Consider the following 14,729-nt stretch of genomic DNA (forward strand, 5'->3'; position numbering starts at 1 on the left):
CTCTGATTTATTTACTTATTTCTACTGTCAGTGAGCCAAGCACGGGGGAACATTATCTGTAAGGGTGACCCTGTAAATAGGAAGGACTGGGACTTGCTGGAAAACAAGTCAGGAATGCTCAGTGCTCCCTTCACATGTTCTTCACCCATCCTTCCCTCTGCACTTCAACGTTCCCCTCCAGCAAGGGGGTTTTTGTTACCAGCAGAGAAATCTGGTAAGGAAAAGGGAGTTCACTGCCACGCTGGTTCAACTCAGCACCAAGATGCTCACAGCGGACTCTGTCTTAAGTGCCAAATTTGAGTGAGAATTCCAAGTCTCAACTTGCACAAAGTCCTTTTAAGATACCCTGTCTACAGACATGCTAAAGGTGGCCACCAAACAGTTAAAACAGTCATCAAATATGGCAGGGAAGTATTACAAAGATTGATAACTGACAGTGCTGTTTCAGAACTGAAGGTTGAGAATTACAGTGAAGTTTTAAGGAGCTGCTTTCCGTCTTCTCCATAAAACCATAAAGTGGATTGAGTTAAAGTCCTTCCAGAGAGCAGGGTGCATTCACAACCACATCAATATCCCTCTTCCTCAGAAAAACTAATTAAAGATGAATTGGCACTACTGAGCTCTGGGGAGAAGTTTAATGATCCAACTTAAAATATCTGGTTAAAGGAGATATTCTGTTTACAGAGAGATCCCAGGGTTTCTTGGTTTTTATTTTTTGTAAGAGTCTCAAACTTACATTAAAACATAACATGATCTCCCTTCGTAATTAACACTGGAGTAACTAAGTCAGAATTTACTTAGCTCAATGCAGGCTAAACCCTGTTTACAAGAAAGGTCATTAGATTTATCTGGGTAGATGGTTGCCCAAGTGACCCAGACCCTTACAACACCATGGAGCAACCCATGTCCAAATATAAATGGAAAGTATGAAACAATGTGGAATATCTCCTCCTGCTTGTATCTAAATCAAGAAATACAGTAAAGTCCAGCAACAAAGGACAAGTTTTTAATTTGACTAGAGCACAGACAAAAAAGGCATCTTTAAAACAAAAGACAAGAAATGGCACTAGATACACATCACCTTGCAGGAAATCCTGCCAGATAGCATCTGCTATACAAAACTGGGATTTTTCATTGCATTTGCATAGGTTGTCTTAAAAAAAGAAGATCTCTGAAGAAAAATAATGCTATCCTACTTGGCCCAGTGCACTGCACATTGCAGGGCAAAGAAAAAAAAGAAAAGGATTGCTGTGACAATTAAAAAAAGGTTTTTTTATCCCCAATGCTTTATATTTCAGAGTAAGAATGTGCTCAATTTAACTACAAAGATAAGGAGAAGTTGAGAAACCTGTTTACATTTTTGCCTTTGCACAACCCTGTGCATGAGCAGCCCAGCAATAGTAACGAAAGTAACTCGTCACAAACAGCTCGAGCCTGCCAGCAACGAAAATTAATGGGAAGGCAAGGATTTTCTTTTGATGTTGGAAAGACTCCAGTAAAAACTGGTTTGTACATGGGAACATGGTGTCAGACTAGAAGAGAATCAGCTTGTCTGACTTGTGGTTTTCTTGACAACATTCATCTTCTCTTGGCCTGATAGAGAGCAATTAGTGCTTGTCAGTTGAATCATGTGTTATTAAGATCATTCAGGCATTTTTTAATTATGATTACCTAAACAGACAGCAAAAGAAATTCTCAAGCAACTCTAACAATCCACTTCCTTTTCAGATGCTTCCAAGTCTTTTCTCCTTTAATGTTTTAAAGTATGGTGTTGGATTTTACCTGCAAAGACCTCGGTACCTTTTCCATTTTAAACACATTAAAAAAAAAAAAAGCACTGTAGCCTAAAATCCGTGTGCTATCACTTTACCAGATGCTCTGAGTAATGATTTTTTTTTTTTTGCAGTTAAAAAGTAGATCAATCTCCTCTAAACCCAGTAAGCTGCTCTATATGCCAAGACTTGTTTTAGAACATCTAAAACAATGCCTAATAGGTTTATAATGATACAGCATTCCTAATACACACTTCTTTCTTTCACCATCGCAGATTTCCAATCAGGATATGAATAGTGTCAGGAATGACATCATCCTTGGGTGGTGTTTCAAACTCCTCCCCAAATAAAATGGTTCCTTATCACTGACTTGGACACTTTTTCCCACTGTAAAGAAAGCTAAAAGCAAGACAAGACTAGACATAAAGTTTCTAGTTATTTAAATTCCACATATCAGAGTAATCGGATTTTATAGACCTTGCACAGATGAGACCAGGACAGCTTCAGTCTTAGGTTTGAGCTTAGAACACCACTTTTAGAGCAACCCTATTGTTTCTTCCCTTTGGCATTTCTCCCTTCTCTTTATCAGGGGATTTTTTGAGTTCCTAAATTAACATTTCCTTTTTTTTTTTTTTTTTTTTCTCCCTGCTTGCTGCAAGCCTTGGCCCCCAGAACTTGCGAGCTCTTCTTGCTGTACCATCTGCTCCTGCACAAGGCCAGCCAAGGGCCTGCAAGGCATCATTTGGGAATTGGGAAATTAAGGTTCCAATTCAGTGGAAACCCTGATAACCCTGTGAAGCACCGCCCAGTGCTCTGGTGAGTTGTGCATTTCCTCTGCAAGAGAAGCTGTGTTAAAAGGAAACCACATTTCCAAACAAACAGAGTAAATATTTAGCGTGCACCTTGATTTTAATAGGCATCAAAATCCTGCTCCTAAAATGAATGATATTCAAGTATCTATTACCAATTCCCAGGAGTACATCTAATGAAGGATCCTTGAGGATTTTTCTTTTTGGAAAGATTCTTCACATTTGTTTGCAGCAACAGCAGGAAAACAGAACAGGCACAAGATGACTCTGCCTGCATCAACACCATATTTAATACTGTATTTAAGGGGGTAAAGTCTCATACAGGGAATAGCCAATATTTTGGGAAGAAAACAGATGATAACAGCCAATTTCCTGGAGTGGCACAGATGCAAGTTAATGGCACATTTTCTAATAAACACCTAAAAGCTTATTAAAATGGCAGTTGGGAAGATGAAGGATGAAGGGACTACTCTGCACATGCAGAAAAAAAACCCCAACAGAATTCTTAGGATTATTTTAATTTAATTTTGGTTCCCTTATGAGCCCTGGTTCCAGTATATTACATGTCTCATTCTTCCATTGGGGAGAATCTTACGGACTAGTTCTGAGGTACTGTGGAGAAAAAAGGAAATTACTCATTTTTGGCTCAGCTCAGAGCAGACCATTATTTGCAGGTTTATGAACTACTATGGAAATATAAAGGCTGAAAAAAGTAATGCTGACCAAACCACTTAAATCTCCAAGTACACTTACTGATCCCTGGGAAAGCAGATAGAAGACTAAAGTGACATCCAAGACTGCCATCATCTTGGGTTTCTGTTTGCTGGCCAAGTTTATTAAAAAAATCAGCATTCTGCTTCCTAAATTAAAAATCTGAGTGAATCCTTTTGCTGCATCATTATCCCCAGTAACTACCATCATCAACATCAGATTGGATATATTCAATGCATAGTGAAATAGGTCTGAAAAAACTAGAAATGAGAAGAAACAGGAGTTTTTACCTTGGATTCAGCATCCCTTAGTAACAGGCTATTCTGAGCAACCTGATGTCCCCATTTCATTACTCAGCCTGTGCCTACCTTTAATAACTTCTCCTACTCATGGGTGATATAGTATTCTTATACAAGGTTTGTCTTTTGCATAGATTTGAAATATTTATACGTTAAAAAAAAAATCATAGGAATAGAAATTTCCTGCAAGATGCTGCTTTATGGTTTAAATAATTTAGGCCTATGATAACTACACCTAGAAACAGTGCACACATGAAAGTTACAGAATTATTTTTTTATTTAGGAAGAAACCACTCTTGGAATGACACCTTCTACCGAAGCCATCAAAAACATGTATTCAGGATACTCAAGTCACTTAAATTCTTATTTCTAGAACCAAGCACAACATTAAATATGAACAGCAAGACAACGATTTAGCTGCTGCAGGGAGTTTCTGGATCAAAATGACTTGTAATTTTTGGTTAAGATCTTTCTGCTCTCTGCAAGAGGGCTAAATGACAAAGAAACGCTCCCATCATTTAAATACTGTGCTTGGCAGACAAACACACACACATGAGGCTCTTACTCAGTGCTGCCAAACCTATTTTGAGTCAAAACCTCAAGCTTTCTGCAATGCTGTCCAGTAATGCCACCTTTAAGCAAACTGGTTCTTAATAGTGGTGGAATTTGATTATAGAATAAAATTCCCTCCCCCCCCCCACCTTTTCCTGTAAATATTCACCCCCTTTGGCTACAAGTAAAACACTTGAGCAAACCAATTCTTGCTAAAACAAATTACATTGCTCAGAAATTCTTCATTTGCAAGATATAAAGAGCAGTCCCAGATGTTACCACCCTCAATGGCAAACCCAACTCACCTTCTGTTAACTAAACCCAGCTGTAACAAATACTTCAACTCCCTGCTCAAGACAATGCCTCTTCTCCAGAAAATTGCCTAATTTTTGCTGTCATCTCTCCATTAGGTTTTCCCAATCTTTCTTACAGAAATTACCAAAAGGATGTCAAGTATAGAACATCTGTAAACCCGACAGTCTATAATTCTCCTACTTTTCCTGTTCACTAGCCACTTCTAGTTAGTTGTTTAGTATATTATTCATTCTTGTTTCCAGTCCTCCTCCTCCTGCTGCTGCAGATAATCCACTGATGTTGATATAATCCACAAATACCATCAGTCACATCAGTTTGTGCTGCTGCCTTGAATGCTGCAGCAGAACTCTCCAGGATGCCACTTAGATTAGCCCACGACGTTCAGGCAATGACTCAAGGGCAGCCACCTTGCTGCTCATTTACGGGGGTCAGACACAAACCCCATTAGCAGGTTCTGCCCACTTTACCAGCCCTGCTCTCAGGGGATCTGAGCACACAAGAACCCGCAGCATCCAGGGTATCAACAGAGGCAAACACTCACTTTGGGTTATTTTAAACCCACAAATTAATCCCTAATTTTAACAAAACCTGCAAGAACACACCCAAGTCAGAATATCTGTAATAAAGTGCACTCTAAGAACAATGAAGTTAATTTGATAGCATGTGCTGATCTATCTGGAACAAAACAGGACCTTAGAGTACAGCGGAGTATTTTCATTTACAAGTGAAACAAGTCAGTCTGAAGCCTGAAGCACTATTTCTATGATTTTCACTAGATTCATTTGGCAGCAATGTGTTCCTGAGGTGGAAACCAACCCCCAAAAGAGTGAGGCAAGCAGAGATAACGGACAAAGATAAGAGACATTTTTCTCCTCTTAGTTTACACTCGCAGGAGCTGCTGCACATGCACAGTTCCCTGCCTCGAAACTCCTCTGCACCACAACAGTGGAGAGAACTGCATTTAAGAAAATGTAATTACAAGACCACAGAGAACAAAAGAACTGACTAGAAGGCAAAAACTCTTAAACCTGGTGATGTCTGTGTTCTTCGTGTGAAGCAGAGCTGGGCTCTCGGGTCAGGGAAGACATTGGATAGAACTGAGGGTGAAGGAAAAGCTTCACTGATGTTGCCATAAATGCCAGCCTGCATAAACATGCAAAAGCATCTGCTAATCCCATGCTGATTCAAAAATATATTAACATTATTCAAAAATTTGAGCTGCCATTAGTTACATAGTTCATTATTTTAAATATTTTTATTTATTTTAAAACTAGTGTTTTAATTTAAGAGTCCAGACAGATCCTTCTCATTAATCTCTAGGATTCACTAAAAAAGCACAATTATTCTAGCAGTCCTCAAGAATTTTAAAATATAGTTTCATAGAAAAAGAGAAATTTATACAAGTAAACTTCTGAGAAAGTACTGAAATAGATTTGGGGTTTTTTTTCCCTTCCTTCCTCTTTGTAGATGGCAGAAAGGAGAAACTGTGCATTGTGCTTGTCTGAAAATTCGACACCAAATTTGGAAGAGGTTCAAATTCACCTGTTAACCGGCTCCAGCACAAGATGTATGAACACACAGAGAAGCCCTGTCCCAATTTAAAAACTACTGCTTTCAAAATAATTTGCTTACATATATAATTTATTTGCAGTGCCATCAAGAGCAGCTAAGTTGAGGCAGGCACGCAGAGCTCGCTTCGCAGCCTCCTGGTAGGTATAATTTAGCAGTCTGAAAGGAGTCCTCTAACTAATTTTGAAATGTTAAGCACAACCTCTTGAAATCTAAAGAAAACAGTGAAGCAAAGATAATCAACATAAGTATTTCTTTCACAGTTGAGAATCAGCCAACTCTACATCAGCCCCACAAGAAAACTCCACTGTATTTTACAGAAAACCCAGAAATTTGAGCAGTATAGAATAAACGGATGGTCTTACTGCCAAAAATGAATGACACCAAACATACCCACCAGCTAAAAATACAGCAAGTCATTTGAAAATATGTGCCAGGAATCTTCACAGTACCCTGCCCTCCACCCTAATCCGTCCCCTCCTCCCATGTTGCTGTAAAAATTTAGGCAGTTTTTAGGGTCTGGGATCCTCACTGGCTTCATTAAGATCCACAGATGTTCCTAAAATGTGTTAAAAAAAGAAATCCAAGTAATTAAATATCTGAGTCTGTGTTTTCTTCAATAACAAATGCTTCTGCTGAAACCAGAATTAATTCTAAGGATGACTAAAAGCTCTAAATATTAAAGGCATGAAGCCTGTCACTTTAGTGTATTTATATTAAAGACTGAATCATCAAAATTAAAATGTTACTGAGTTTATGGGAAGAAGCCATTACTTACTCTTACCTAGAAAATATCAACCAACAAATCCAAGTCTCCCACTGCCAAAGAACCATCCAGTGACTGGGAACATCATTTTATTCGCTACAAGATGTTACTATTTGAAAACATTTGTTCCTATTGCAAAACACAGAACTTAACTCACTCATCCCTTGATAAAACCATTCTAAATCTCTTCTGAAAGGGTCCTATAATGACAAATCTAAGCATGCAGCCAGCTGAGCTGTAAGAACAGGCACGAATGGGTTAGAAATTTTATTCCCTGGTATGGGAGAATCCACGAGCAGTTGGGCAGAGAGACGCAACAGCCAGATCAGCTCTACAATTTATTTTTACAAAGGGGGGAAGAAAATAGCAAGGCAGAAGAAGACTGGGGGAAAAAACGTTTCAGGGGTTTGATTCAGAAATAGCAAAGAGCAAGACCAAAGAAATCTAAAGTTTGGCAGGGAGAAGGGGCCAGGTGGCAGAACATGCAATGCAGCGGCCACACAGGCACTGAAGGACCTCAGCAGCAAAACCAAATTTCTAGCAAATAGAGGGACAGCAGAAAAAACAACTGTGATTTCCAACCTTAGGAAAAATAGGGGGAAAATACATTCCTGTGCTGTGAACAGGGTGAGTTTAAAATTAATGCACAGTTCCCATGACAGTTACAGATTTTCAGAAGAACAGATCACTTTTATGTAAACAAGTGGCAATACGGGAGTCTGAACTGACCTGCATCACCATTACTCATTTGCAGTGGAGGAAATGGTGTTTTCCTTACTGGAAGGGGGAAAAAGAAAAGAAAAAGACACCACATCCTGAAGAAAAAAAAAAAAAGGAAAGGGCACCTCTTGTGCCAAGTATTATTAGAAAATAGATAAGCATTAAAGTGAGTTACAGATGGACCAAATAAGCAAAGAATTCCTTTAAAGGCTGCCCAGCATCAAAATACTATCAACAAGTAATGAGAAAGAAATAGCTGGTTTCTGAAAAATAGGCAGTTGTTCTCAGCAGCAGACTTTTTCACTTCCTAAGTATGGCTCAAATTACACAAACTCTCAGATTCTTCAACACTTTTCAAAAGCAGTTTGCTGTAAGAATCATTAACCCTAATTCTTAACACTATTCCTGTCTGATGACAAAACCAGCAAAATGCTTGGAAATGGCAAAGCTGGGTGGGAGAATGGGGCAATACCTGTTGGATGTGATGCAAAGCTGATGAGCCTTTTTCAGCTGGAAATCAGCTGGGAGGTTTCAGCAGCTGGGCACCGCAGGGCCCTGCAGCTCCAGGCCAGCAGGAGCTGCCATGTGATCCTGGAGGGATCCAGGAGGCCCCAGTCCCACTGAATGCTGATCGATCTGCGGGCATTAGCACAGCCATGGTGTCCGTGTCTACGCAGGGCAATGACAGCATTAGCCAAGACACAAAAATTTTATGGATCAGGGAAGAGGCGAGCAGAACCCTCCTTTCCTGAGCTGCCTCTCTGCACTTTATAAATGTCTTTTTGTGGTCAAGTCGAGGGTAAAAGCTCCACCATGTGGGAGAAGCTTAGCACTAGCCCAGGTGAATGTGGTGCTTACTCTGTGGTGCATCCAGGGAGCATCATCCTGGCAGGTACCACACACCTGCACGGCCACCGAGACACCCACAGCACCTGGAGAGCCAGGGAAGGCTCCCAAGCCAGAAACACCCCGTGATGTTCACTAATTTAGAGCACATTGTCACTGCACTGGGTACCCACACATCATTAATACCTGTCAATTATGAAAATGAGGGAGCTCAGAACACTTCCTATGCTTTTGTTTTGTGAAGGAGTAACTTTTTCCAGGGCCATGAATAATACTTGGTGCTGTATGACTGAAAACAGTGAATAATCGCAAAAAAAAGGAACTGTTCCATGTTCCAGTGAAGAGACAGCCTGCCAAAACAAACATATTATGGCTGCAAAGGAAAGTAATGTGTCTGTAATTTTAAACTCTGTCCACTTTAGTAGTTCAACAAGTTTTTATCTCATCCAAACAACAGAAGCAGTAACACACAGCACAGAACCTGCATGAACTGACCTGTACTCTGTGTGTGCTGGTAACAGACAACTCAAATAAAATGATACCTGTGAAATTTCATGATAAATCTACCTTCAAAGCCCAATACAGTTATGCTACACAAGCAGGATATTAATTCTAAGCAATCAGAAAAAAAGATTTTAATAGGGAGACTGCCTAGTCTTTTATTCAAACAAGTAGTCACATAATTCATGGGTAAGCCCAAAAAAATAAATACATCCAGTAATAATCTTACAAATAATATTAGAAAAACTGACAATGTTTCAGGATTGCATTTATAGACCAGTAAGAGGGAAGAAGCATTAAGTATTCTTCAGCATCAGAGCAACCAATCTTAAAAGTGTATTTTAGAAGAAAATAATTAGGGAAAATATCTTCAGTGCAGAATTTAAACATATTCACTACAAGTTTTTTAAAAACAAGAGCCTAATCAGCATACAGGGACTGGGGTTTCAGCAGTGACTACAGATTTTGCAGGTGCTTTTCAGTAGCCCCATTTGAACAGCTCCTCTATTTATCCATTTGATTAAGCACATGTTGGGAACAAGGCAGTGCTCCTGTCAGGGTGTGCATTTGGGAGATGCTTCCCAATGCTGCCCAGATCCAAAAATTCCCATCTTCTAATTTCAGCACACACATGGGAGTCCAACACGGTGGGTACCAAACACATTGAGACAGCAAAACAGGGAATGGTCACTCCTAAACAGCCAAAACTCCATGAAGTGGTGCACCCGATCTCTGATTTTGTTTTTATAAACATGGGTATCAATATCTGGTACATGGCATCCTGAGGGGACAGTGAGGAGGGAGGAGGTGTCTGTGACCCCTCACCTCCAAGCCTGGGGACAAGTGACAGGTCCCCTTTTGCTCAAGCAGCCCCAGGGAAGCCCCTTCCTGACCCCTTCCACCACCCCAGCTCCTCGTCCATGCCTCCACTTCTCCCAGGCCAGGGCTGCAACCCAGGGAGCAGAACAGGCACGGAGAGCTCCACTCCCCTGCCCAGTGTGGGATACAAGCCTGGCACCTGCCTGGCCTAGCCAGCACAGGGTGGCCACACCAACAGCTCCTCTGGCCTCCACCACACCCTGGGCTTTCCAGGGCAGGTGGATGACCCGGCCCAGCCCCAAGGAGCCAGCCAGTTGTGGCCAGGAGCCCGGCAGAGCTGAGCCATCCTGCCCTGCGTGTGGAGCTCGCGGAGACACCGCGGTTATGGGGCAGATCGAGACAGGTTCCAAGCGTTTGGAGAAGTGCTCCGGAGTTTTCAACACTGACATGACAAGCTGGCCGGGAGCCACCAGCAGCAAACCTTGCTGAGGAATCGTATAACACGCAGGGCTCGGGGTGCTGGGGACAGACATCCAGGCACCCACCAGGGACAGCCACCTCCGCTCTGCCCCGGCTGCCGGACACCCCTGGCACATGGCGCTACCCACGGCGAGATCCCCGTGTGCAACGCCACCCCAAACAAGCCCTCCCTCTCCAAACCTCCTCCCTGGAGCCTGCTCCAGGCTGCTAAGTAGGTTGATTTTCAAGTATTTAATATCCAGTCGGATATTCAGCACTCTGGGTGGGAAAGTGGGGGGGTGGGAAGGAGGGATAAAAATCAGGCTCTGTCATCGCTCCCAAGAGCGACTCTTATACCCACACAGCCAGTTGGCACCAGCCAACCGTATCTCTGAATTTATGCTAATTCTGTCACTCATCATTACCAGTCAGGCACTCCGAAACCGGCTCTCTGGGAAACACCCCAGTTAGGCTCTATCCTTCCTGAGGAAGGATGAAGATAAATTTTAAGAACTATTTTTTCTTCAGTAAGGCTGAAACAGAACTCAGGTTCTTGAGGCTGGTAGAAAAGGACTGTTCCAATAAACACATCACGCAGGCACCTGTTTTTTTCAAAGACAAACTATCTTTTCAAAACTAACTGAAACATTTTAAATGTCTAAAAGCTAAGGCCACTTTCACCAGACACATTGCTCCCAACCATCTGACTTTTAGAGCCAAATCACCTCAGCTGGCTGCTCCAGGACCATTAATTTGGAGAACTGCACTCTGAGGTCAGCTAATGGCCCTGCCTCATCCACGTACGATTTAGGTGTCTTTGTTTTCACAGTGCAAAGGATCATTTCATCAAAGCTCTTACACAGCCACACTCCATTTTAAATTCATGTTTCCCTTTAATCTACACATCCCTCCAGTGAGCTCCTTCTTCAGGCACGAGTGTTCCCACTGCCTTCCCTGTAAAACACTGCTTCCCACAACATGCCCTTACTGCTTCTATTTGCCCAGAGAGCAGTTATGTACCTCTTCACTCTTGCTAAGTTACCACCATGGACAGCCAACATCTCTCTTATCAACAAGGGTGGAACTGTTCTGCTCCACAGCAGCCATGGAACGGGCCAGGCCTCTTGTGCCCAAGGGAACAGAGTTCCACTGCCTTGTCCCAAAGAGGGGGGTGACGGACTCTGCTGGCGGCTTCATCATGAGGGCATTCTTACAAAATTTCCTTCCTGTTTAGTAACACATGAACTTCTCTGTATTAAGAGTATGAACTGTATAAAGAGTATTAACTAAAGCATTGATGCAATGTATGGGGAAAAGCCTGCAAAGCAAACTATTTACACATACAAAAAACTGTGTGACTATTTGGAAAAATGCCTCCATGCACATGGAATAGGAAGCATTCAGAGATGCATAAACCTATTTTATGTCTCATCTCAGGAGTTATCATCAAGCCAGCATCTGTGGTGGAACTGAAGCAAGCTCAAGAGACATACATGTTGAAATCACCATCAGTACTTCCTACGGCAGTGAAATACTGATTAAAGATTTGCCATCTAAATACTGACTTGCACTGATCACACTTAACTTGTCAGATGTCTGATGATCCCAGAACAAGGCAATATATCCATAATCACTGATTTCAGTGGTCTCTAAGTTTTGGACTCAAAACACCAAGCACTGGGGCATATTTTATTTATACGCTCAGTGGCTGTAGAGCAGAATCATGTCATTGTTCAAACTGCTTAATCTGCCTCAGCATTTAAAATTAAAGTTGAAAAAAAACACTAGTGCTTTTAACTGTCCTTAAATTACATTAATTGCATTGTTAAGCACTTTAACAGCCTTATGAAGGCAGCTAAGTAAATCACTGCTCAGAAGTGTGTACAACCACCTCCCAAGCTCCACGCACAGGACAGAGCTGTTGATGCCCCAACCTGCAGAAGGAGGATCTCCCATACAGGAGGAATCAAAGCAGAGGCTACTGTTACTCTTTGCCCAGGCAATCTCTGTGTCAGCATCAACTGCTGGAACATCAATATATTGTGTGCACAGAGAGCACTCAAGTTATGCTGTCATAATTCTATTTACACCCTATCCTGCCAGCAGGCAACTGATGTCATACACCTGTATACAACTGAAAAACTTCCAACCTAGAAATTTCTGCTGGAAAGAGATCAACAGGCTGTAATGAGCACTGAAAACAAACTATCCAGCCTTCAGCCAGAGCTCACTGATCTCTGCCTGAACTATTGCACAGGGCTAAAACCTCACTGCTCCAAGTGCAAAGATGTCACTGCCAGGGTCAGCAACAGACTGAACAAAGTCAGTGCTGGTGACCACAAACTTTGGATTTTTAGATCTACAGGCTCTCTCTCTGGGATGTGCTTTCTACATCCCATGTAACTGGAGAATGTACAGGTGTGGTGGTCAAACAACTCAACAGAATTATTCTTGTGCATTATAAATAAGCACACCTGTACCGACACGCAGAACATGGAACTTGCACAAAATAGCAGCCAAATTCTTACAGCAACGACAGGCACAAACTGAACCAAAACCAGATCAGGTTATTTTAAGAATAGCAATTATATCTATATATATATATCTCACATATATATAATCTCGCACATGTATATATATCCAGAGATACTTGATATACCGAGAAGAAACAATGGAATGAAATAAAGCAATCCAAAAGTTTCAAGCCATCTGTATATATCCATGCTGAGTATCAAACCATCTGTATTATATTCTTAGATCAGCTAAAGCAAACCACTGGCACCAGTGCCAAGATTGGCAGCAGAGACGATTTGGATCGCCACCAACGAGAACGAGCTACCATGCCTTTTAGAATAAATTTTGTAGCAAACACCAAAAGGGTTGATCAACACAGATTATCACAGCTACAACAAGCCAACTAGTTTAAAAAACAGCCTTTGCCATCCCACAGTGTTTGATTTTATGCCGTACGATAAACTCTACGCCTAAAAAGGAAATTCAGCTTCCCACTGTCCCTGTCCCGCAGCGAAATGGCTCAAACCACTCCAGCAGGTTTTGCACAACAGCACCAAGCACCTGCACAAGGTGTCACCAAGCGCATACCACACATGAACGACTGCAGGAGTTCACAGCCGTATTCAAACACACCAAAACCCCCCAGGAGTCAGGTGAGAGGCAACTGCACCACAAACTGAACCCTCAGCAGCATTTTCTGAGGCACAGCTTTAGGAAGGTCTCCTGCTCCAGTGTGAGACAAGGCTTGGCTCCCTTCATTTGAGACACCAGCAGCACCAAGTGACCCATGCTCATTTACTTCTGCTCCAACCCCAGCCTCCACCAATCCACAGCACCCCACCTCTCCCAGGAAATGTCATCAATCCTTTGAAGTCTAGCCTAAATTTCAAAGGCAAAAATGCCAAAATATCCTTGAGGATAAAGTTGCTGATGTAAAGAACATTGGCTAACCCCAGTAATTTTATTTTCATATTTTAAAAGAGCCCAAAAATAACTATTCACCACCTTTTCCTCTGCTTGAGATATTGAGAACAACCCGCCTACCAAAGAGTGTAATTCTCTTAGCGCTAGGAATTTTGCATGGGTGGAACTCTTTAGCTAAAAGTGATGATAAATAACACCTCCTCAATCCTGCAATCTCCAGAAACAGTTTACAAGAACTAATACATTAGGTTGATTTGCAATGTTAAACTAGAATTTCCCAACCCTCTGATGTCCACCTGAAGGATGCCAGGGGAGACATCAAGATCAAGGGAGCACAATACAAAGTTCAACTGTCTGAGGATCTTCCTTTCTCTCTACCGTCGCTGTTGTGAGAATATCTAGCTCTGTGGTAAGTTTCTGTGTGGAGAATTAGCAAATATAACACATTGCCACATCCTGAAAGCTCATCCATCACCCCTCCAACAGCCTCACAGGACCCTCACTTTGCTGGGAAGCAAACACCAGCCCTAAACTGAAGGTACAACCCTCTAATGACGGATTTTTTTTTCAGCATTCACACAGCCCTTAGGTGTTAAATCAGAAAAATTAAGCAGCATTTTTTCAACCTTGTGTACAGTTTATGTACAAACTCTGCTAACTGATAAAAAAACAGTGTACACAGGTTCAAGAAGTTGCCTTCACATTCTTCTTACCTCTAGACCTGCCATACACAGGCCCACACACACTTCCATCAATGAAATGGGTCACATATGATTTTTTTAAACTTATGCATACACTCAATGCAAAGCACCTTCTGAAGAGTCAAATTAAAGGTATCAAAGAACAGCAAAATAATATCCTTTCCCCAATAAAACATATTTGCACTTTGAACTATGCATATTGTTTAACTCCGTTTGGAATCCTATTATGAGAAACTTATTTTATGAGTCTGCCAAAAAGCCTGGTTACCAGAAGCGTAATCACAGTAAGCAATAAAGGCTGACATGGAGGATATTTCTAGGCAATTACAGCAGGTGTTTTAAAGGCATAAAGCTGCAGAGGTATAAATCTATTTAGAGCCACAAACACAGAGAAAGCAAAAGGCGACCAGAAGGTTCAAACTCGCACAGCAGACAAATATTGTTCCTCTTTC

At 41.6% G+C, this 14,729-nt stretch overlaps 1 protein-coding gene across 1 annotated transcript in view; it reads right to left on the bottom strand.

Moving 5' to 3' along the window:
- Positions 1-14,729, bottom strand: part of CUX1 (cut like homeobox 1) — a 235,660-nt gene that overhangs the window by 219,586 nt on the left and 1,345 nt on the right. The gene's annotated exons all lie outside the window — the stretch shown is intronic.

Source organism: Corvus brachyrhynchos, unplaced genomic scaffold (assembly GCF_000691975.1).
Source record: "Corvus brachyrhynchos isolate BGI_N302 unplaced genomic scaffold, ASM69197v1 scaffold99, whole genome shotgun sequence".
Classification (NCBI taxonomy): Eukaryota; Metazoa; Chordata; class Aves; order Passeriformes; family Corvidae; genus Corvus; species Corvus brachyrhynchos.